A 26,672-nucleotide genomic window follows, 5' to 3' on the forward strand; every position below is an offset into this window, starting at 1 on the left:
AAAAATGTTATGATACAGTTATAAAAGTATAAATAATTTGTGCTATGGTAATCTATACTTTTTTGTTAACTCAGTAAATAACAGGATCTAGTAAAGTAGTAATGAACATAAATGCTATTTTATAAATAATACTTCACATCACAATGTCATATGAGAAGATCTGTGATTTGTTTTGGAAATAAAGTCTTAAATACTGTTAAAATCTCACAGGATACTGAAGTATATAAGCTAGAATGCTAATGTAGTAATATTCAAAGAAGAATTACATAAGTATTCAGCAGACCAAGTCTTCGTATTGTCTTTCCTGTGTTGTTCTCTCTATGGGCCAAATATATAAGAAGTTAGAGCACAGGGAGTTTGCTTTATGAGCAGGAAACTTGAGTAAAAATAGTTATAATTCAAATAACTTGGTACTTCCATCTCCACAGGTGTTGATATAGGCAACAAGAGGGTCCGCTTGCATTTTCTTGCTGACCTCTCCCCTAGGCAGTACTTAAATGCCAGCGTTTGCTCTAATGGAAGCTTTTCTGTTTCCTCTAGAAGCAGCAACTCTTGATGGCACACTTTCTATGTAATGGGTTTTTCTCTGGTTCGTCTATATCTTTAGTAAGCCTCCAAACAATTTCTGGGATCCTTCAGTGGGTACCTTGCAGACGCTTCCAAACAAGAACCCCTCCTGTGTTGTACTGCAAAAATGGCCATAAAGATCCATCCGCATACCCTTCTAGCTATGTCCCAACACCCAACACCTCCCCCAACACTGCTTCTCAGCTTGACGGTGTGATTTTCTTTGATCAGTGGGACATGAGCAAAATGACAAAAGAAAGGCCTCGAAAAGCACTTGCACTTGGGAGTTTGCTCTCATGTTCTTATAGAAAACTGGAAAAACCCAGTGAGAAAGTGGGGGCTCAGCTGTTGGAGGATGAAAGACACATCCCAGACTATGCAGCTCCTGTCTAAACCACACATGAGTGAATCAAGAGAAATCTGTCCCGGCTGAATCTGTCCCAAATCAGCAGAACCTCCTGTTCTGATGCATAGATTCTGGAGTATGAGAAATGTTTACTGTTTTAAGTCTCCTTGCTGTATGATGGTTTGCATGTTTGTGTGCATGCTAAATCACTTCAGTTGTGTTCGACTCTTTGTGACCCTGTGGACTGTAGCCCACTAGGCTCTTCTGTCCATGGCATTTCCCAGGCAAGAATACTAGAGTGGGTTGCCATGCCCTCCTCCAGGGGATCTTCCCAACCCAGGGATTGAACCCTGGCCTCCTGCATTGCAGGTAGATTCTTTACTACTGAGGTACCTGGGAAGCCCTGTATGATGGTTTGCACTGTAGTCAAAACTAACTGCTTACAGTACCATGCCATTTACTTTCCTACTTCATCCCTTTCCAGTGATACTATCCTCAAAAATCTGTGGAGATTACTGTGGTGCTCTGAAAACACTCTGCTGAAGTACATTTTTTTCCCAGCCTTTGCTTAGCATCTCTCAGTATTACATTTTTTTCACCGAGATGTAGAGAAGTTGCCTCAAGCATCCCATATCTAACGCAGATATTGAGTGCAAGTAACTTACTGGTTTGATTCCAAATCTCATCTGTTCTATTTCAAAGAAGGAATGTGATAGTGTAATAAACTCTCTCTTAAGTTGCATCTGAATGTAGAAAAATATACCACAGAGAGGAGACAAGGCTTTACTCAAAGAAATAAACTGTTAGTGATGGAATTTCCGGAATCAATTGAGGTATTTATAGGCAAAACGGATTTCCTCACATACCTTACAGCTATGTCCACAGCTAGCGTCAGGACTAAGGTGAAACCAGCAAAGTTCCTAGGACACTAAAATTAAGAAGGCATCTACTGTCAGGGTCATGTTGGTACCAAGAGTGAAAGCCATCCTAAATTTTGTACCCCAAACCTGTTTCAGCCCTGGTTTGCTGTGTTATGCAGGCCATAGTACTTACCAACATTTGCTATGAGCGTGGCAAGACACTGCTGGTTGCAACCCCAACAACCATTTCTCTCCGTTTGGTCACGCTCATAACATACCAAGTTTTGTTCAGTTGCCTCCACAGATTTCTGTGTTCACAAAGGTTCCCTGCCCTCCCCTTGGGGGTGAGTCATTATCTTTCTGAGGCAGGATAAGTCTAAGGCAAGCATGCTGCCCACACCTCTTCCCAATGATTGGATCCCATGAGCATGTGACCTAGTCCTGGAGAGTGGAACTTAGCAGAGTTCTTCTGGGGTACTCCAGAAATGGTACTCTCCCTAATCAAAAGGAATATACAGGAGGGAAGCCTCTTTTCTTTTCTAAACATATTGGTAAATGATGCCTAGCCTTGCTACAACCATTTGCAACCATGAGGAATAGATTGTGGACTTGCTAGAGATAACAGATAAAAGTAACGTCAAACACGTAGGTCCTTAATGACAAGGCTGACATTTGAATTAATCACAGATGAGCTATACCTTGGAGAAGGAAATGGCAACCCACTCCAGTATTCTTGCCTGGATAATCCTGTGGACAGAGGAGCCTGGTGGGCTGCTGTTTATAGGGTCGCACAGAATTGGACATGATTGAAGTGATTTAGCATGCATGCATGAATTGGAGATGGAAATGGCAACCCACTCCAGCATTCTTGCCTGGAGAATCCCAGGGACAGAGGAGCCTAGTGGGCAGCCGTTTATGAGGTCTCACAGAGTTGGACACGACTGAAGCAACTTAACAGCAGCAGCAGCAGCAGCACCAAAGCTATACCTCTGGACTTCAAATATACGAAATAATGTTTTAAGCCATTTTTAGTCAAGTTCCTGTTAATTGAAGCTGAAAGTATATTTGATGCAACCAAATACTCTGAATTTGCAGAGAGTTTTGCCTGTGGGGGAGACTACCACTTCCTTAATGCTTTAATTAAACAATGTATAGAATATCTCCTTTCATTTCAAGCATGGTTAAAGAAACTATAACAACTTAGGAGAGCTGAGATCTTATGAATCAATGTAATTTAATTTGTGAGGTAAGCTGAATAGTCACAGGCTTGGTATTAATAAATACAGCAAGAAACCTGCAACTTTTTGTTACAGAGATGGAATCTCAGGACACTGGGGTGAGAAACACAGGTAATAATAAGCAGAGTACCTTTGTTTAACAATGTGAGCACAATAGGAACAACATAGAAAATTGGTGGAGAAAAGAAATCTCACTTGTATTTAATATACTGAGATACACCTCAGCAGTGATTTAGAAAAGCTTGCTAAGTACACTCTTGATGGCCACTTTGCCACAGAAATAAAAAGAGAGACTTTGTGTTCATCGAAACTTTATTTTTGGAAGAAATAAGAGATGTGAGAAGAAAACAAAGATATTATGACTGGTACATGTTTAAAAATCTAGGGTTTTCTCCATTGCTGGACTATCTACACTGGGAATATGAAATCAGGCAGGAGTTAACAAAGGGAGAGAAGGGAGGCTAGAGAACTGGATGAGGAAAATAAAACCCTAGAAAATATGAAGGCAGAAGGACAAAAATAGCATGCATTATGAAGAAGAGATGAGAGAAAATGAAAGAGACAGGGCAACTGAGAGCCTGGAATGTGATCCAGGCAGAGTTGTGGAGCCCATTGTCAGTGTGGGTGTGGTGGCTGCAAGTTCAGCTTCTGCAGACATGGCATGTGCACCAGCTGGCACCACAGGAACATGCAGCGGTTAGATGCTGAATCTTGGCAGTTAAGTCCTGGGCAGGAGTACATGGTGATTTGTTTCCCTGCAGGAGTGCCCCAGCTCTGCCCACTCCACACTACAGCTTAGCCCCAGATCTGAGGCAGACAGGTCCTGGGAGAGCCAGGCACACAGATCCACAGAGCCAGGCACAGCCACCTTGATTCCTGCAGCCACAATGCCCTGATCCCCAGCTCCAGTCTACTCCATACCACAGCCTTGTTATCTGGGATGAACACAAGAGGGAGGGATGTGATCTGGACTGCTTCTGAGAATTGCATGAACATATACACAGGTCCTCCATAGGTTCACTATGACTGTAAGGGTTTCACTTGCTTCAGCAATCACTGCCTTTAGGGCAGATCGCCCACTCAAGGACAATGGAACCTGATCAGATCTGACTCTTAAGTCTCATTCTCCAGCAACTAGGGAGAAGACCCTGCCTCTGCCAGCCACAAAGCAAAGAGGAGGCCCAACCTCAAATATTAATACAACACAGGCTTTGGACACCACATCAATCACACCCCCTATCAAGGGGATAATGGCCGGAAGACTGAGGAAAGATGTGGATGGCATTCATACAAAAGACAGTCCTTGCCACAAAAATATTGGACACACACATTTTGCACAGAGATGCTCCCACATAAAAACACACCTTCAAGACTGTGGTAGACGTTACTTATAAATTCATAGAAAGAGAGAAAAGTAAAATGAAAAATCAGAGGAACGTCTCCCAATTAAAAGAACAAGAGAAATCCCCTGGAAGCACAAATAATAAAACAGACCTTACCTGTCTGCTAGACCCCAAGTTCAAAAAGTAGGCTATAAAAATGCTAAAGAATTGAGGAAATATTTTTGATAGAAATGCAGATCAGTGTAACAAGGACCTAGAAGCTATGCAGGTGAGCCAATCAAAATTAGACAACCCAATTACTGAGATACAAACCAAGTATGAGTAGCATACTAAATGACACAGAAGAACAGAGAAGTGATCTGGAAGATAGAATAATGGAAATCACCCAATCAGAGGAGCAAACAGAAAGACGAATGACAAAAAGAAAGGAACATAAGGGACCTATGGGATAATATAAAGTGTGCCAACCTACCCATAAAGGGACTCCAGAAGAAGAGGGAGAAAAGGGGATTGAGACTATATTTGAAGAAATTATGGTTGAAAACTTCCCAAACCTAAAGAAGGAAACAGATATCTAGGTACATAAAGGACAGAGAGTCTGCCAAAATGCTGAACACAGACACACAACCAAGACATATCATAATTAAAATGGCAGAAGTTAGAGAGTGGATTCTAAAGGAAGCAAGAGAAAAACAGTTTTTCAAAGAAAGGAATCATGCCTCCTCTTTGCTTTGTGGCTGTCAGAGGCAGGGTCTTCTCCCTAGTTGCTGGAGAGTGAGACTTAAGAGTCACAAACAAAGGAAACAAGGGAACCGATCCTGCCGCCCACCCCCCACCACACCACCAGCAATAAGGCTCTCAGCTGATTTTTCTGCAGAAATTGAAAGGGAAAAGCCCACAATCTAGGACTACCCAGTGAGATTATAATTTCAAATAAAAGAAGAAATTAAGACAGACAAAAATTTAAAATTCAGCACTATTAAACCTACCCTATAAAAAATGGCTGTTTGGGGAGGCCTTACAAATAGCTGTGAAAAGAAGAGAGGCAAAAAGCAAAGGAGGAAAGGGAAGATATAAACATCTGAATTCAGAGATCCAAAGAATAGCAAGAAGAGATAAGAAAGCCTTCCTAAGCGATCAATGCAAAGAAATAGAGAAAAACAACAGAATGAGAAAGACTAGAGATCTCTTCAAGAAAATTAGAGATACCAAGGGAACATTTCATGCAAAGATGGACTCAATAAAGGACAGAAATGGTATGGACCTAACAGAAACAGAAGATATTAAGAAGAGGTGGCAAGAATACACAGAAGAACTGTACAAAAAAGATCTTCACGATCAAGATAACCACGATGGTATGATCACTCACCTAGAGCCAGACATCCTGGAATGTAAAGTCAAGTGGGCCTTAGAAAGCATCACTATGAACAAAGCTAGTGGAGGTGAATGGAATTCCAGTTGAGCTAAGTCAAATCCTAAAAGATGATGCTGTGAAAGTGCTGCACTCAATATGCCAGCAAATTTGGAAAACTCAGCAGTGGCCACAGGACTGGAAAAGGTCCGTTTTCATTCCAATCCCAAAGAAAGTCAATGCCAAAGAATGCTCAAACTACCACACAATTGCACTCATCTCACATGCTAGTAAAGTAATGCTCAAACTTCTCCAAGCCAGGCTTCAGCAATACATGAGCCACGAACTTCCAGATGTTCAAGCTGATTTTAGAAAAGGCAGGGAAACCAGAGATCAAATTGCCAACATCTGCTGGATCATCGAAAAGGCAAGAGAGTTCCAGAAAACATCTATTTCTGCTTTATTGACTATGCCAAAGCCTTTGACTGTGTGGATCACAATAAACTGTGGAAAATTCTGAAAGAGGTGGGAATACCAGATCACCTGACCTGCCTCTTGAGAAACCTGTACGCAGGTCAGGAAGCAACAGTTAGAACTGGACATGGAACAACAGACTGGTTCCAAATAGGAAAAGGAGTATGTCAAGGCTGTATATTGTCACCCTGCTTATTTAACTTCTATGCAGAGTACATCATGAGAAATGCTGGGCTGGAAGAAGCACAAGCTGGAGTCAAGATTGCCGGGAGAAATCTCAATAACCTCAGATATGCAGAAGACACCAACCTTATGGCAGAAAGTGAAGAGGAACTAAAAAGCCTCTTTTGAAAGTGAAAGAGGAGAGTGGAAAAGTTGGCTTAAAGCTCAACATTCAGAAAATGAAGATCATCTGGTGGGCATCTGGTCCCATCACTTCATGGGAAATAGATGGGGAAACAGTGGAAATAGTGTCAGACTTTATTTTTTGGGGCTCCAAAATCACTGCAGATGGTGACTTCAGCCATGAAATTAAAAGACGCTTACTCCTTGGAAGGAAAGTTATGATGAACCTAGATAGCATATTGAAAAGCAGAGACATTACTTTGCCAACAAAGGTCCGTCTAGTCAAGGCTATGGTTTTTCCTGTGGTCATGTATGGATGTGAGAGTTGGACTGTGAAAAAGCTGAGCACCAAAGAATTGATGCTTTTGATCTGTGGTGTTGGAGAAGACTCTGGGACTGCAAGGAGATCCAACCAGTCCATTCTAAAGGAGATCAGCCCTGGGATTTCTTTGGAAGGACTGATGCTAAAGCTGAAACTCCAATACTTTGGCCACCTCATGTGAAGAGTTGACTCATTGGAAAAGAGTCTGATGCTGAGAGGGATTGGGGGCAGGAGGAAATGGGGACGATAGGGGATGAGATGGCTGGATGGCATCACTGACTTGATGGACGTGAGTCTGAGTGAACTCCGGGAGATGGTGATAGACTGGGAGGCCTGGCGTGCTGCGATTCATGGGGTCGCAAAGAGTCGGACTCATCTGAGCCTCTGAACTGAACTGGACTGATAAGAAATGTTGAAAGGCCTTAATTAAATAGAAAAAGAAGCAAGACTGTATAAGGGAAAATCATAGTAGGAAAGGCAGATGTGTAAAAGGATTGAAGATCACTTAAGCCAGTAAACAGATTAGAAACATTCAAAAATTTTTGTAAGTGACTCTAGCTCCAATTAACAGGAAAAGAGGCATCATGAAAGTGTTAAATATGACATCAAAATCACAAAATGTGGAGAAGGGGAGTATAAAAATATATATCTTTTAGAATGTTTGAACTTGTATTACTATCAGTTTGTAGCAAGTAGATATAGTTATGGGACAACATACTTGAACTCCACAGTAACCACAGCTCAAAAACAGACAATAGGTTCACAAAAATCAAAAGAGAGCATACTATAGAAAAAAATCATTAAACTACCAACGGACAAACAGAAACAATGAACAGAGAAGAACTGCAAAAACAACTGGAAAACAAGGTTTAAAATCACAATAAATTCACACCTATCAACAATCACTTTAAATGTCAATGGACTAACTGCCCCAATCAAAAGACAGAGTGACTGGATAAAAAAATACTAGAACCTATAACATGCCTACATGAAACTTCAGGATGAAAGAAACACATAGACTGAAAGTAAGGTGATGGAAAATGATACTTCATGCAAATAGAAATGAGAAGAAAGTAGGAGTAGCACTGCTCATATCAGACAAATAAAATTTAAAGCAAAGGTCCTAAAGAAAAATAAGAACATTGTATAATGATAAAGAGGTCTATATAAGAAGAGGATGTTACTCATTAACGTAATATACGAGCACCTAAATATGTAAACCTGCCTACCAATGCAGGAGAAATAAGAGATGCAGGTTCAATCCTGTGGTTGGGAAGATCCCCCTGAAGGAGGAAACGGCACCCTACTCCATTATTCGTGCCTGGAGAATCCCATGGACAGAGAAGCCTGGTGGGCTACAGTCCATAGAATCTTAAAGAATTGGACACTACTCTGAAAGAGATGGGAATACCAGACCACCTGACCTGACTCTTGAGAAATCTGTACGCAGGTCAGGAAGCAACAGTTAGAACTGGACATGGAACAACAGACTGGTTGCAAATAGGAAAAGGAGTACGTCAAGGCTGTCTATTGTCACCCTGCTTATTTAACTTCTATGCAGAGTACATCATGAGAAACGCTGGACTGGAAGAAACGCAAGCTGGAATCAAGATTTCCGGGAGAAATATCAATAACCTCAGATATGCAGATGACACCACCCTTATGGCAGAAAGTTGAAGAGGAACTCAAAATCCTCTTGATGAAAGGGAAAGAGAAGAGTGAAAAAGTTGGCTTAAAGCTCAACATTCAGAAAATGAAGATCATGGCATCTGGTCCCATCACTTCATGGGAAATAGATGGGGAAACAGTGGAAACAGTGTCAGACTTTATTTTTTTGGACTCCAAAATCACTGCAGATGGTGATTGCAACCATGAAATTAAAAGACGCTTGATGCTTATGAACTGTGTTGTTGGAGAAGGCTGTTGAGAGTCCCTTGGACTGCAAGGAGATCCAACCGGTCCATTCTGAAGGAGATCAGCCCTGGGATTTCTTTGGAAGGAATGATGCTAAAGCTGAAACTCCAGTACTTTGGCCACCTCATGCAAAGAGTTGACTCATTGGAAAAGACTCTGATGTTGGGAGGGATTGGGGGCAGGAGGAGAAGGGGATGACGGAGGATGAGATTGGCTGGATGGCATCACTGACTTGATGGACGTGAGTCTGAGTGAACTCCGGGAGTTGGTGATGGACAGGGAGGCCTGGCGTGCTGTGATTCATGGGGTTACGAAGAGTCGGACACCACTGAGCAACTGAACTGAACTGAACTGAAGCGACTTAGCATGCACACTCACAGTAGAGTCTTGGGTTAGAGTCATGTTTCACATTTTGGGCTTCCTCTGGTGGCTCAGATAGTAAAGAATCTGCTTGCATTGTGGGAGACCTGGTTTCAGTCCCTGTGTTGGGAAGATCCTTTGGAGAAGGGAATGACTACCCCTTCCAGTATTTTTGCCTGGAGAATTCATTATAAGATATTATGGGGTATGAGATATTACTCACACTGGTCAGAATGACTATCATCAAAAAGTTTAAAATTAATGCTGGAGAGGGTATAGAGAAAAAGGAACTCTCCTACACTGTTGGTGGGAATATAAATTGGTATAGTTGCTATGGAGAACAGTATGGAGGTTCCTTAAAAAGCTAAAAATAGGGCTACCCTATAATCTAGCCATCCCACTCCTGGGTATACATCCAGAAAAGGCAAAAATTCCAATTTGAAAGTTACATGCACCCCAATATTTGTAGCAGCAGTATTTACAATAGCAGACACATGAAAACAACCCAGCACACACACACACACACACACACACACACACACACACACACACACACACACACACAATGGAATATTACTCAGCCATAAAAAGAATGAAATATTGCCATTTGTAGCAACATGGATAGACCTGTAGATTATTATACTTAGTGAAGTCAGAGAAAGACAAATATTATATGATGTCACTTATCTGTGGATTCTAGAAAATACATGAATCTATATACAAAACAGAAATAGATTAACAGACATAGAAAACAAATTTATAGTCACCAAAAGGGAAAGGGAGGGCGAGGAACAAACTAAGAGGATGGGATTAACAGATATAGACCACTATACTTAAAATAGGTAAGCAGCAAGGATTTACTGTATAACGCATTCAATATATTATAGTAACCCATAAGGGAAAATAATCTGAAAAATAATATATGTGTATGTGTGTATATATATATATGTATATATATATATATAAAACTGAATCACTGTTGTACATCTGAAACTAACACAGAATTATAAATCAACTCTACTTCAATTATAAAATATGGCAGGATGGGAAAGAATGTTTATTATCTACCTACCACATGCTAGGCCCTTTAACATGCTTCTTCATTTAATTTTCATAGCAGTCTTGGAAAGAAAGTGTTTTAGCCTCATTTTACAGATAAGGAAATGAAGATTTATCAGCTTATGCGACTTGCCAGTGGGTGATAGGACTGGCAGTCAAATATAGATCTGTCTACTGTGTCACTTTGCCTTTGAGTTTATGAAATGGGCTGCAAAGTCTTTAAATGGGAGGAGAAAAATTAAATCTGTTACTAAATAGAATCTATACCTATAATCGTTCATGTTGTGAGTGAAATCCAAGACCAAACAAGCTGACTGATCTGGGGCAGTGGGATAGGCCAAGGCGGAAGAGGGAAACAAGCGGGGAGGGAAAGCTGGGCTTCTGGGAGATGCAAATTTGACCTGAATGATCTCGAGTAATTCAATTCCATCAGAAGGGATTCTGTTATGACGTAGGGAGACAGGAACACAGGAGAGCCCAGAGATGTGCTGTGACTGAGAGTATGATCGGCAACCCCGTTGGCTCAGTACCTGAAGCTCTCCCACACGCAGTAGAAACGGGGGGACTGAAGTAACTGGTTATGACAGTGGTCCTGGGAGGCACCACAGTTTATCTGTAACACGATCTTACTGTCCTCTCTTGGTCCCTGTCTATAGCCCAGGCTTCTATCAAAGGTGGAGGATGCTTCCTAGAAGGAAACGTATCAACTGCAAAGGGGATAAATTTCTGTTTTGGATTCTCTGGGTTAGTTCTTCCAGGGGCAGGTAACATGGGAGAGTTGCCATGAGCCATCAAAACAGGAGGAAGATGCCCTCAAGAGAAACCCCAGAGCATCAGTCTCACATAACCTCCATCTGCCAAACCTTTTATTTTGCATGTTTCATAGGCATCTTACTTTCAACATGTCCCCAACTGACCTCATTTTCTTCCTATTTGCCCTATTCTTTCTTGTCTTCATAATCATAGGCAGTCATATCAAGGCATGCAATGCCCCAAACCATGGCTTCATTCTGGACTCTTCCTCTCCTTGTCTGACACATCCAAAGTCCCTCCTTGCTTCTCTCTTTAATCACTGACTCAGCTATTTAATTCTTTTCATGGCCACTGCCCTTACCTGGCATCAGATCTTACCATATTTCACCTGGACCCTTCTAGCTGCTCCCATCCTTTTCATACAGTTCCTTTCAAGTTCACCCCATCACCCCACTGTACCCGTAGTGAACTTTCTACCGCAGATTCCTGCTTTGATTAGCTACTTGTGACCTACAGAATCAGGACCAAACTCTTTAGCTACTCAGCATAGTACATAAGTCTCTCCAATATCTGGCTTTTAAGTACTTCTTAATCCTTATTTCTTCCCACTCTCTGCTCTGAACTTTACTATTCTAGCTATATGTAACGGTTGTTGTTCTCGGAATTACTATATTGGCTAATGGCTTAGGTATATGTCCACACCTGGATGCTTTTTCATCATTTTCTGCCTTGCTAATTTAGTCACCCTCTCCAGCATATTAGTCATTTTCTTTTGTAGGAATCCTGAACCAAAGATGCGGCTAAGTAATGCCTACTCCTCCTTCGTGTCTGTGCTCCAAATACCACCCTCATTATATCTCTAATTTAACATATTGAAATTATCTTTTTATGTGTCTGCTTTTCTCAGGAGATGATAGCTTAGATGGCAGGGCCTGAGACTTGCTTAGGTTTGTTTCTTCAGGTACCTAAAGTGATCTGGCACATGGCAGGCAGATGATAATGAAAACAAATGAAAATACTCTTATACTGGCCAAAGTTCACCACACACATGACGCACACACTCCATAAACATACTTTGAGCTGAAAGGCTGCTCCTAGGCTAGAGGCTTGGGTAATACACAACAGTACTGGAGTGGGTAGCCATTGCCTTCTCCAGGGCGTCTTACTGACCCAGGGATTGAACCAAGATCTCCTGCATTGCAGGCAGATTCTTCACTGTCTGAGCCACCAGGGAAGATGTAATACTTGTTACACCATCCAAGTAGCAATCCTCAACTTCTTATTGTTTAAAAAGAAGCCAACAGAAGTGTTCTTTTTATAAATAGTTTTTAAAAAACAAACAAAATTTGAGGGACTAACATCTAAATCATTATAAGAGAATATGCTGAAGTTATTTCTTTTGCTAAATTATCATCTGCAAATTAACTCATCCATGGACCTCCAGGGAACATCACTTGGAGGCTGCTCCATATTTCTTTATTTCTTTTTCCTTGTTCACCTCAGAAAACTAATTTGAGTCATACCACACTGCAGGCTAAATGTCAGGTCTGTGGGCTCAAGGTCTTTAGCAATCTGGAAAATATAGTTTTTCTGAATTTTCAGTGGACTAATTTACATCATTTATGCCTGTTGATAAGGCACAAGTGCTCTTGGGAGTGAGTTTTAAGAGCTTACAAAGTGGATGACTTATGGCCATCGTGCTTTCCTTGATATCAAGGGCAGTTGAAAAATTGATGTTTTTCTCTTGCAGAAATAGACTATTTGCAAACTATGATACTGGAGGAAATGAATTTTGTACAGTTTATGCTGAAGGCATAGGTATAAGGTGTTTTTTTTCCCCGTGTTATTTAGAAAGATTGTCTTTTTGCTGATCTACATGTATACTTTTGATTGGTTTCCTAATGTGTGAAATTACAACAAATAATGATTATACACCCAGAGTAGTGAGTCCCTGAGTATTTGTGGATCCAATAAATGTTGGCTGTTGACAGTGCAATGTTTTCACCTCCCTCATCACAGTGAGCGGAAAGACACTGGAGTTAGAAGACCTAATTTCTAGCCTTGGCTCAATAGTCAATACGCTTTGCATCCTTAGAAGAAGAAAAAAAGACGGATGCTTGCTGAGTCATGTCCAACTCTATGTGGTACCATGAACTGTAGCCTGCCAGGCTATTCTGCCCATGGAAGTTTCCAGGCAAGAATACTGGAGCAGGTTGCCATTTCGTACTCCAGGGGATCTTCCTAACCGAGGGATTGAACCTCTCTTGAGCCTCCTGCATTGCAGGCAGATTCTTTACCACTGAACCACCTGGGAAGCCCTGCACTCTTAGAAAGGCCAGCATTATTCTCAGGGCCTCAGTTTTTTCATCTGTAAAATGCAAGGATTGAACCTTTTGGCCTACAATGGTCTCTTTAGTTATACAATTTTATCCTTGGTACTAAAATAAAAGTTTTAATGCTTGCATGATGGATTTTTGATCACTTTTTCTTTTCTACTTTTCTGTGTTTTCCAATTTTTCTTAGTATTTTTTACTGGCTTGTTTTAGAAAGCAAAAGTAACACATGGAATTTCATTGCTTCTGCGAAAAAATTTAAATAACGTTATTTGAAAATCCATTATACATGCCATTGTATCAATACATAAATTATCCCATTTAATTATCACATCTACACTGAGAGTTAGAGATTATTATCCCCATTTATGATAAGTAACTTAAGACACAAAGAGATGAAATCACTTTCTCAGTGCACTAGTCAACTTACAGAATCAGGATGCTAAGCTCTACATAGAAATTCCTAGTAGACCTTGCAGCTTCTGTTTAACACATTTTAAGAAAATGACAATTCCTTTATACATATTTAAAAATAAAATATATGAGGAACTGGGGAATAGGAAGGACTGGTCTAAGGAAGTTAGCTGGACTATTAAGGACAATGCTAAAATAAGCTTTCGTTAAAGCACTCTAGGGTATTTTCTGTTTTCTAGTGGTTGAATTTTTAAAAACTACCAGTGTCATAGCTAGCTGAAAGTACATTTGCCATCTGTTGTTAAAATCTCCGTCTTCTAGCTGTCCTTTTCGAATCAAGTCGTGTATGCAGGTCTCATCATTAGTGATGTGTTTTCTATGAGCCACTGAGCTGCCATTAATCCAGCTCCTCTACTAGCTCTAACCCAGCATCAGTGACAGATTTCAGGCAAAACTCTACATACTTGGCCTACCACCAGTTCACGCTGTCTGACTTTAATTGCTTCTTAATCCTTTCATTAATCTCTTGTTGATCCTCTAACACCGTCTGCACAACAGCATTCCAAACCTTCACTCACTCCAATTCAGGGTCCAATCATTTCCCCTCGTTTTGAAGTGGACAACTTTCCTTCTTTATCAAGAAGTTAAGAGACAATTCTTTGTGAGCTTCTTAAAATGTCTTGTCCTCTTTACATATCCTTTATCTTTTTTAACAACAGTCTGGGAGTAAAAAGCGCCTTTCTTTAGGACTGATGCTTCCACTTGAGCCCCAGGTGTCATGCCGTAATCACTTCTCCTTAGAGCATCCTTATTTAGTCTTTTTCTCTCCATTTCATCCTTACTTGAACCATGTGGAAATATGCATTTCTTAACCCTGCACTCTGCATCACTCAATTTCTGTTAAAATATCTCTTCCGTCTTTAAATTCCAAAATTGTTCTATTTATCTGTATTCATTATCTCCCAGCTTTGCACCATTTATCCCCTCTCCAGTTCCTAACAATACTGATTTTGAAGTTCCATATTGTTTGACTTTTCATAGTTCTTCTTTTTGACATGTCTTAAGCATCTGACCTGGTTTTTTGTTCTTTTTTATTATGAGTTTTTCCTCATTTCCAAGACTTCTTCATTCTATCCAAAAATAATTTTTATTCTCGCACAAGTTTTTCCCTCACGTTTTGCGTGATAGAAATAGCATCACCAGTGCTCCATTTACCCAAGTTTCTCTTCCTTTGTATCCAAGAAACTATAACCTGTCTAATTGGACTGGTTTTCTATACTGAAAATAAATGATCACACATTTAGCAGCTTAAAACAACATGCATTTATTATTTCTCATCTTCTCTTAGTTAGGACTCCAGGCCTGGCTCAGCTGACTCCTCTGCTCGGAAATCTCATAAGGCTGCAGTAAAGATCCTGGCTGAGAGTGAGGGCTCGTCTGAGAAATGACCTACTTGAATATTCTCACAGATTGCTATAATTCTATTTCTTTTGGTAGTTTTAGAATTTATGGTGGCTGGGTTCTTCAGCATCAGTATGAAAGTGAATTTTATAGGAGATCTATTATCTGTCTATCTTAATCAAGAAAGTGACATCCAATCACTCTTACCATATTCTTTTGGCTAGAGGCAAATCATAGGTCCTGCCCCCACTCAAAGGAGAGAGAAAACACCAGAGGGATACTTGGAATTTTGCTTACCACGTTGCTCTTTCTACGGTACTTATGGGAGGAAAAGAAATGGCTTTTATCCACGCTACAGGAAAATTTTACTGTCAAGTTGGATAAACATACAAAATACACAAAAGAAGATTTAATTTACTGTTGAGATCCCTAGGAAGGGAATAAAGTTGGATTTAGCAAAACAGGTAAGAAGGAATGGTTTTTCCTGTGGTCATGTATGGATGTGAGAGTTGGACTGTGAAGAAGGCTGAGCGCCGAAGAACTGATGTTTTTGAACTGTGGTGTTGGAGAAGACTCTTGAGAGTCCCTTGGACTGCAAGGAGATCCAACCAGTCCATTCTAAAGGAGATCAGCCCTGGGATTTCTTTGGAAGGAATGATGCTAAAGCTGAAACTCCAGTACTTTGGCCAGCTCATGCGAAGAGTTGACTCATTGGAAAAAACTTTGATGCTGGGAGGGATTAGGGGCAGGAGGAGAAGGGGACGACTGAGGATGAGATGGCTGGATGGCATCACTGATTCGATGGATGTGAGTCTGAGTGAACTCTGGGAGTTGGTGATGGACAGGGAGGCCTGGTGTGCTGCGATTCATGGGGTCGCAATGAGTCGGACATGACTGAGCAACTGAACTGAAGAAGGAATGTAAGAGATGAGAATGAGTCAGAGAGGAACTTCGATAAACATTGTCTTTAAATGGTCTAATTTGATGCTTAAGATTTTTGTTTGGTTGTTTGCTTGCTTTGATATTTCCAATCCACTGCAGACAAACTTTTCTAAAAGTGAAAGACCAAATCAAAACCCAAAAAAAACTCAAAAAAAAAAAAAGAAGAAGAAATAAAAGCATATAAAATGAATCTAATTTCCTCATATTTGATTTAAAAAAGAGATGCAAAATTACTGTTAAATTGCTATAAAACTTCCCAAATGCTTACTTTTAGTATCTGTACTTATTCCATTGAGGACAGGTAACAGTTTGAGGACAAGCTGTGTGTGCAGTGCACACTTTGAGCAGAACTGATCTAATTTATTCCTGGCACATATTCCCCTGGGTATATAGTATTAATTCACTTTTCAAGATCTACATCCAGATCTGTTTTCTGAGCTTCTTTTGTTCATTCATTCACAAATGACTTATTGTGGTCCAGGCACTACACAAGACCAGACAAAATGCTAAATAAATTGATGGCTTCTCTTTGTATGTCTTTATCTGAGGATTCAAATGATCTCAAACATAGCATGTCAAAGAGGGAAGTTACTATCTTACCTCTAGCCTGCTGCCCATCCAATAGCTTTTAGCTATGCTTGGCACTTCCACCCACAAGATGCCAAAGTCAGAATGTTACTTATCTACTCCTTACTCCCTCGTATTTTCTTTCCAAAATACCAAATCTATTTACATACATCTCCAGTGCTCCCACATTCGTTCATCCACCGTTTCTCACTGAAACCACTATAGTAGTCTCCTGAGTGCTCTCCTTGACTTCCTTACTGCTCCTCTCCATTAACCACCACAGTATATTTAGGAGGGTCTTTCTAAACTCTAAACCTCACCATGTTACCACTTTGCTATCTTCTCATTCCCTGTCTGTATTTATCAGCACTGTCAAATTGGGTCATATTACAGAGAGCGAGATGGCTGAAATGTTTTCTTGAGTAAATACTTGCAGTTAGAAACCCTATCAGGTTTTATTGATATTTTGAAATGGATAGATGGATTCTAGAGCATGAGTAAATACATTCTAGGGGCAAACCCAGCCCATTTAATGGAACCATATTGGTCTGTACTTCCTCTTCTGTTCTTGCTATCACCATTCCAGTTAAGATCTCATCATAGCATATCTGGAGTAACACTGCTGCTGCTGCTGCTGCTAAGTCACTTCGGTCGTATCTGACTCTGTGTGACCCCATAGACAGCAGCCCACTAGGCTCCCCCATCCCTGGGATTCTCCAGGAAAGAACACTGGAGTGGGTTGCCATTTCCTTCTCCAATGCATGAAAGTGAAAAGTGAAAATGAAGTCGCTCAGTCATGTCTGACTCTTAGTGACCCCATGGACTGCAGCCTACCAGGTCCTCCGTCTATGGGATTTTCCAGGCAAGAGTACTGGAGTGAGGTGTCATCACCTTCCTCCTGGACTCTACTCACTTCTTTGGAATCCAACTTAATGCCTTTTCTGAGGCTTTAACTCTGGATTCAGAGATAATCAAATAAATGTTTGGTTAAATGCATTTATTTTGTCAACAACAACAAAACACTTAACTGTCTACTCTGTACCAGTCATTGTTTCTGATGCTTGGGCTACATCAGTGAACAAAATAGAAAAAAAAGAAATATATATATATATATATATATATATATATATATACACACACCCTCATAGCACTTATATTTCTTTTCATGAGATTTCATTTATTTTTAATGCTGAAATATATATACAGCTCAAGTTATACAGATACAGTAGCATGATCCTAGTAGAGAAAGCCATGGTTCCCCATGCATTTTCAAATGCTATGTCCATAATCCTTTATCAATTATATATCATCATAGCAATGCCTTCAGAGAAGGCAATGGCACCCCACTCCAGTACTCCTGCCTGGAAAATCCCATGGATGGAGGAGCCTGGTAGGCTGCAGTCCATGGGGTCGATAGGAGTTGGACACGACTGAGCGACTTCAGTTTCGCTTTTCATTTTCATGCATTGGAGAAGGAAATGGCAACCCACTCCAGTATTCTTGCCTGGAGAATCCCAGGGACAGGGGAGCCTAGTGGGCTGCCATTTATGGGGTCACACAGAGTCAGACACGACTGAAGCGACTTAGCAGCAGCAGCAGCAATGCCTTATAACTACAGGTAAACCATCTCAAGTTTAGTGGCTCAAAACAATAAGCTACTTTATTGCTCATGCGTCTAAGTCACCTAGATAGTTCTGCTGATCTGTATTAAGCTCAACTGATCTCAGCTGGGCTCCCTCACACATCTGTTGAAACCTGGCAGATCAGCTAGAGCCGCCTCCTCTTGAATGGCCTTATTTGTGTGTGTTTGTGTGCTGTTTGCTAGTTGAGGTGACTGAGCCAGATGTATCTCACAACCTAGCCATCTAATTCAAACTTGTTCACATGCTGGTGGCAAGGTTCCAAGATAGAGAGCAGAAGAGATCAAAGTCTTGAAACCTAAGCTCACATCTGGTATGTGGACTCTTTTGGCCCTTCCTGTTGATCAAAGCAAGTTGTAAGGTCAGTCTAGATTCAGGGGGTAGAGAAAGTGTTCTACCTTTCTAAGGGAGGAGCTGGGCACACTGTACAGGGAATGAACAGGGGCTGAGGAATTGGGGACATTTTGGCAATCAATCTACCACTATTTCAGAGAAGGCAATGGCGACCAACTCTGATGTTCTTGCCTGGAGAATCCCATGGACGGAGGAGCCTGGTAGGCAACAGTCCATGGGGTCTTGAAGAGTTGGACATAACTGAGCAACTTCACTTTCACTTTTCACTTTCATGCACTGGAGAAGGAAATGGCAACCCACTCCATTATTCTTGCCTGGAGAATCCCAGGGACAGAGGAGCCTGGTGGGCTGCCGTCTATAGGGTTGCACAGAGTTGGACAAAACTGAAGTGACTTAGCAGCAGCAGCAGCTACCACTATTTCTATCCTTGCAGATTCAGCATCTGATAGAATGAATGCTTATACAGAGATTTTTGCTTGTCAATTATTTTACATAGTTATCTATTTCTGTATATATTTCATAACTATTGTGATGCATAAGACGAAAAGATAAACCTCTAGGTTTCTGTGAGCTCCTTGAAGACAAAGAGCATACTTAATTCATCTTCTCATCTCCATGGCACATAGCATAGCACATTGTACAGAACAGACTATCAAAAACATTTGCTGAATCAAATGTTATTCACTGATTCATTTACATGAATCTGCAATAAAGAGCAGAGAGCAGTGTCATGTTGAGATGTCCTTTACACATCTATTTGGCTTAAAAGGAACATGAATACGTTGTAACTTAAAGTGCTTTCCTTGTATTATTTGGATAGCTGATTTACTTCCCTATTTGATGGAGAAAAGAGTTGAAATACATTAAACTAACCGCCACCTGGTGATTCTGAGAAGATATAAGAATTGATTTCTTTCAGATAGTTAAAATGCTGGCTAAAGAAAAACAAAACAAAACCAGATCTACCAGGAAGGGAAGTAGAAGAGGCCAGAGGTATTGTCCTATGCCCAGTCAAGTTAAACTAGGTCCAGTTAACCCATTTAAACCTATGCTTGGGGAGGAGATTGAAAGGGTGGTAAAAAAAAAAAAAATTATCAAACACTTGCCTCAGGTGAACCAAGTTAAGCATGTTAGTAAAGGGTGAAACAAATCTTTCAGGAAAGCATCTAAAATAGTCTCAGGAGGCCCTAACTATCTGGACATTAGCTCCAGGTTAAGAGGTAAAATAGAGGTAAAGTATAAAGACCAGCTATTTTTACTCATAGAATTTGAGAGAATGTTACTGCTGGAAAACTCCGATATTAATAAAGGAGTTTTTCTAAACTCATATTTTCCAGGGATATTTTATTTAAATATATTCACTGAGAAGATGAAAAACAGAAAAGAAAAAAAGAGGAAAGCTTTTTAGCTGTATTTCCTTTTTGCATTTGTAAATGTAATTCTGTCAACTTTGAAGAGTTGGAAGGAAATGAGATAGATATGTATGTTTTAAAAAATTAACCTCAGAAAAATTGTAAAGATGAGGAATTTTAGTTAGATTTTCGTTTATTAAAGAAATTCTCTTTTTTAAGGATAAGCTGTATTTTCTCATATTCTCTTTGCTTTATAAGGAAAGATTTGAATTGTTTAAATTAAATTTGAATTTTATGACTTTGTTTTAAATGAAACAAACACCAAGAAATATTAAAAAAAAAGAGGTTAGAATCTCTAACATGGGTAGTATAGTATAATTACTACAGTTTTAATTTAATCACAATAATCTATAACATAAATTGAATAATGTGATAATATTGATGTAAACAATTATATTTAAAAAGTACACTTTCTTTTTTTAATAGCATGTGCAGTCAGCCTTAGCTCTTACAACTGCAACTTTGTGTTTTCCTCAAGCAGTCCAGATCTTATTACAACATTCAGTTCAGTTCAGTTCAGTTGCTCAGTTGTGTCCGACTCCCTGCAATCCCATGAACCGCAGCACGCCAGGCCTCCCTGTCCATCACCAACTCCCGGAGTCCACTCAAACCCGTGTCCATTGTGTCAGTGATGCCATCCAACCATCTCATCCTCTGTCATCCCCTTCTCCTCCTGCCCTCAATCTTTCCCAGGATCAGGGTCTTCTCAAATGAGTCAGTACTTCCCATCAGGTGACCAAAGTATTGGAGTTTCATCTTCAACATCAGTTCTTCCAATGAACACCCAGGACTGATCTCCTTTAGGATGGACTGGTTGGATCTCCTTGCAGTCCAAGGGATTCTCAAGAGTCTTCTCCAACACCACAGTTCAAAAGCATCAATTCTTCGGTGATCAACTTTCTTTATTGTTCAACTCTCACATCCATACATGGCTACTGGATAAACCATAGCCTTGACTAGACAGACCTTTGTTGGCAAAATAATTTCTCTGCTTTTCAATATGCCATCTAGGTTGGTCATAACTTTCCTTCCAAGAAGCAAGCATCTTTTAATTTCATGGCTGTAATAACCATCTGCAGTGATTTTGGAGCCCCCCAAAATAAAATCTGACACTGTTTCCACTGTTTCCCCATCTATTTCCCATGAAGTGATGAGACCGGATGCCATGATCTTCGTTTTCTGAATGTTGAGCTTTAAGCCAACTTTTTCACTCTCATTAACAGGCTCTTTAGTTCCTTTTCACTTTCTGTCATAATGGTGGTGTCATCTGCAAATCTGAGGCTATTGATATTTCTTCTGGCAATCTTGATTCCAGCTTGTGCTTCCTCCAGTCCAGCATTTCTCATGATGTACTCTGCATAGAAGTTAAATAAGCAGGGTGACAATATACAGCCTTGACGTACTCCTTTTCCTATTTGCAACCAGTCTGTTGTTCCATGTCCAGTTCTAACTGTTGCTTCCTGACCTGCATACAGGTTTCTCAAGAGGCAGGTCAGGTGGTCTGGTATTCCCATCTCTTTCAGAATTTTCCACAGTTTATTGTGATCCACACAGTCAAAGGCTTTGGCATAGTCAATAAAGCAGAAATAGATGGTTTTCTGGAACTCTCTTGCTATTTCAATGATCCTATTACATTAGGCAAACACTATTCAGGAGAACAGTGGATCATGTAAATACCTTTAATATTATTCATGAATTTTATTTCCACAGTAGGTTGGAAATATGCCACAGATACTCTCTTAAGAATGACCTTATTTAACTTTTGCTTTTGCAGTTCTGCATTTTTCATTACAATTTAAAGAGATTCTGATATACTTCCTTGCTACAGATTCAGTGTCATTTTGTTACTACTTTTTGCTTCAGTTTTCTTAACTCTGTTTCTCCTCTTTGTTTACCTTCCTGCTCTTTTTTTCTCCATCATTACAGGCCTCTTGGCACCAATTCATATCAGCATTAGGAATGCAGGCTCAAGTTAATAAGTTTAGTGTTAGAGAATGTACAGACTTTAATGTGTGTATGTATTTTTTAATCAGCCTATAATTTATGACTACTTCACAGTGTGTCATCCCTTGGCAGAAATGAGGCCATTAAATACTTGAGCTACAGGACAGCTTTGCTAAACATACAGCTCATATCATGTGATATCTGTGGGTATATTATGATCTCAGAAAAATGAAAAAGAACATACAGCATCAAAAACTAGATGAATCTACCTTTGTGCTTCACGTATTAATGTCTTTCCTAATCCCTGTAAATAATTTTTCCATTTTAGTAAAAATAATATTGTTAAGCTGTAGAGAAAGTAGAGAGAGCAGAAGGGGAAGAATCCTACTTCCCTCTTGACTTTTAGGTTAATATAAGAGACAAAAGGATAAAAAGAATTCCGAAACCAGAATTTTTTGCTTAAATGTAGAAGAATATTCAACATAACCATTGAGGAATATCTTAAGTGTTTAAAGTGTGTTGTGTGTGTGCATGCTCATACTCAGTTGTGTCCAACTTTTTGCGACCCCCATGGACTGAAACCCACTAGGCTCTTCAGTTCACGGAATTTCCCAGACAAGAATACTGGAGGGGGTTATCATTTCCTCCTCCAGGGGGTCTTCCCAACCCAGGATCGAACCCGTGTTTCCTGCATCTCTGACATTGGCAGGCAGGTTCTTTACCACTGAGCCACCAGGGAAGCCCAAGTGTTTAAAAGCTACCGGTTATTGTCTCAAACTATTCAATGAAAAACCAATTATATGCAGCTTGAGATTTTTTAAAATGGCTATTTGTGACATGCCACTTTCCTCCTAGGACCACGAGAGATGCAATGGAAAGGTGCATGGCCTCTTAGGCTGTGCTTCTCTTCCTGTGTCATCATGTCCTATCTTTGCTTGGTTGACAAGAGGACACTTCGTATATGTCAAGGAGCTAGCTGTGTGCTGTCCGTGTGTACTTTTTTTTGACCATTCTTAAAGCATGTCAGGCAGAGTTTTGTAATTAGCTGAAAAGACACGCAATTCAGTTTCACTTTGCTGAACCCAATCTGTAGGATTGACAGCAGGCCTTTAATAGATTCCTTCAGTAGATAATTAGACCAGTTTAACGCAAGCATTGCATGAATTAACATTTGCACTTGGGTATGAATATTCAGGGCTTTCTGCAGGGTGAGTTTGTTTCCCTAGAATTTGCAGGAGTGCCTATTAGGTGCTTGTAATATATTGATTAGTACAGAATAGCACCAATTAGAGGGTGTGGGAACATCACTGAAGTCAGAGATGATATGCTTATTGGTGATCTTTATGCTTTTTCTGTAATCTCTGACCCAGACAACAGATAGCCTGCTTCAGTTTTGATGTGAATTTTACTCTAAATTGCTATGCAGAGAGCATACCAAGATTCCTAGCCTTTCCTGGAATTATGCCATCTGTTCACTTCTCCTCTCTCTATGAGACTTTTCATCTTTAAGATTAACTCAAAAGATCATATGTTATAAATAAATAATGGAACAAATACATAAACAAAAGAGTCATTGGGCCATTGAAACTTTGCCTTTTGTAGGGATAGAAACTGCTTTGCCACAGCTTGCTGGTGTATCAAACATTAGTTCAAAGTTTTATGTGCATTTATCAGGGAATTTCAAAGAACTTAATGCTATATGCAAAATCATCTCTGAAAAAATAAAAATTTAAATTATGTACCTTAAGGATAAACCGTGTCAGGGAACTTGGAGGTGGAGGGAGGGAGGGATTGTGTAACTGAGAGTAAAGCAAGCTAATGTCTCTATATGTAGATTTAAAAGAAAAAATATGTTTCCTGAAAACTGAACGAGGTTGTGCAATATGGTGGTTAAGAGCATGTACTCTGGAGCAAGAATGCCTGGGTCTGGACCAAGTTTTGCCACTAATTTACTAGCTGTGTGATCTTCGGTCAGTTACTTAACCTCTCAGTTTAATCTGTCAATAGTATGATAGCAGTAGTACCCACTTTGTAGGGTTTTGAGGATTAAGGGAGTTTAATATATGTGAAGCGCTTAGTGCCTAGTATTGTGTAAGCCCTATGTGTTTGCTCTTTATATTTGTTAAATTATATATATATACACACAGATATTTCAAAATATCTACATTCAGTTCAGTTCAGTTGGGTTTGGGTGGACTCCAGGAGTTGGTGATGGACAGGGAGGCCTGGCATGCTGTGGTTCATGGGGTCACAAAGAGTCGGACACGACTGAGTGACTGAACTGAACTGAACTGAACTGATGGGACCAGATGCCATGGTCTTAGCTTTCTGAATGTTGAGCTTTAAGCCAACTTTTTCACTCTCCTCTTTCACTTTCATCAAGAGGCTTTTGAGTTCCTCTTCACTTTCTGCCGTAAGGGTGGTGTCATCTGCTTACCTGAGGTTATTGATATTTCTCCCTGCAATCTTGATTCCAGCTTGTGCTTCTTCCAGCCCAGAGTTTCTCATGATGTATTCTGCATATAAGTTAAATAAGCAGGGTGACAATATACAGCCTTGACGTACTCCTTTTCCTATTTGGAACCAGTCTGTTGTTCCATGTCCAGTTCTAACTGTTGCTTCCTGACCTGCATACAGGTTTCTCAAGAGGCAGGTCAGGTGGTCTGGTATTCCCATCTCTTTCAGATTTTTCCACAGTTTATTGTGATCCACACAGTCAAAGGTTTTGGCATAGTCAAAAAAGCAGAAATAGATGTTTTTCTGGAACTGTCTTGCTTTTTCCATGATCCAGTGGATGTTGGCAATTTGATCTTTCGTTCCTTTGCCTTTTTGACATTGAAACATGTATACTATCATGTAAGAAACGAAGTGCCAGTCTATGTTCGAAACAGGATACAGGATGCTTGGGGCTGGTGCATGGGGATGATCCAGAGAGATGATATATGGTGGGAGGTGGGAGGGGGATTCAGGATTGGGAGCTTGTATACACCGTGGTGGATTCATGTCAATGTATGGCAAAACCAATACAGTATTGTAAAGTAAAATAAAGTAAATATTTGTTGTATAAAAAATAAATAAAAAATAAAACCAGCTTGAATATCTGGAAGTTCACACTTCACGTATTGCTGAAGCCTGGCTTGGAGAATTTTGAGCATTACTTTACTAGCCTGTGAGATGAGTGCAATTGAGTGGTAGTTTGAGCATTCTTTGGCATTGCCTTTCTTTGGGATTGGAATGAAAACTGACCTTTTCTAGTCCTGTGGAAAACTGCTGAGTTTTCCAAATTTGCTGGCATATTGAGTGCAGCAGTGTCATAGCGTCATCTTTCAGGATTTGAAACAGTTCAACTGGAATTCCATCACCTCCACTAGTTTTCTTTGTAGTCATGCTTTCTAAGGCCAACTTGACTTCACATTCCAGGATGTCTGGCTCTATATACGCACACATATAGTGTAGATATTTTGAAATGATCTTTTCTAAAGTATATAAAACACTGAATGTAAACTAAATATTTCAAAGAACCTCTTACTTACAAGACGTGACAGCTATTCACAATAGAGTCAATCTTAGATCTCCTTACTTTTCAGAATTAGGAAATCCCTGAGCCTCCTCCTCTGCTCCTAACCCTCCATGCAAGATCAGAAATGCATTTTTTGGAGTATAGTTGATGTACAGTATTATATTAGTTTAAGGTGTACCACGTAATGACTCTGAAGGTTAATATCAGGTCTGGTTGTATATTCATGGCCTGGAAAGCAACCAAATTATTTGAAGTGGGCACTCTCCATGATTTTCAATGTTCCAATCTTAACATTTTCATAACTGCAGCAAGGGTGAAGTGAATATATAGATTGTATATGAACACGAGCTTCCAATCTGTGTGTTGTCCTATCCTGGGTTAGGGCATTTGGATCAAGAATTGCAAGAAAGTTAAACAGTTCCTGTCTGCTCTAATTGAAAATGCCCCCAGGCATGAATCTCAGTCAGAGAAGAACCATGCTGCTGTGAATAAAAGTGAGAGGGAAAACAGACACCCTCGGTGGAAAAGTGGATTCCCTACCCAGCAGAAATGAAGAGCCCTGTTACTCCTGGGGTAATTTAGGAATAGCTTGAAGGCCACCTATTCTTTCTTTATGGGCTTTCTAAGTGCTTTGCAAATAAAAGTTGCTAAAATTAAGTCAGTGAGAGACCCGGGTTCTCAGAGTTCTAATGAACCCTGTCTGCCAGTGAGAGCAGGTGTCCTTCTTACATGTACTTCGAATTACAGAATTCTCACTTTTTGAAACACTGCTTCTGCCGATAGGTGAGCTGTTAAGACTATGTTCCCAATGTGTCGAAGAGAATTGAAGGGAGCTGTTTGACCAATACAAATTACATTAAAAAGAGCTTATCTGTGGTTTTAAAAATTGGGATTCATCAGATAAGTATGATTATACATTTTTTTCTTTTAATAATGCACAAAGAATGACAATGTTTTGTAACTGTAGGGAAGTCATTCATTTTAACCAGCATACTGCTGATTGCTAAATCTAAAACTCCTGCTCCTCAGTAAAAATAGTATTATTTTATTCAGGTATCTTTTTCAAATATTTATTTTCTTTCTTTATTTGGTTGCTCTGGGTGTTAGTTATGGCGTGTGGGATCTAGTTCCCTGACCAGGGATTGAACCTAGGCCCCGTGCATTGGAAGTATGGAGTCTTAACTACTGGACCACAAAGGAAGTCCCCAAGTGT

Source organism: Ovis aries, chromosome 1 (genome assembly GCF_016772045.2).
Source record: "Ovis aries strain OAR_USU_Benz2616 breed Rambouillet chromosome 1, ARS-UI_Ramb_v3.0, whole genome shotgun sequence".
Lineage (NCBI taxonomy): Eukaryota > Metazoa > Chordata > Mammalia > Artiodactyla > Bovidae > Ovis > Ovis aries.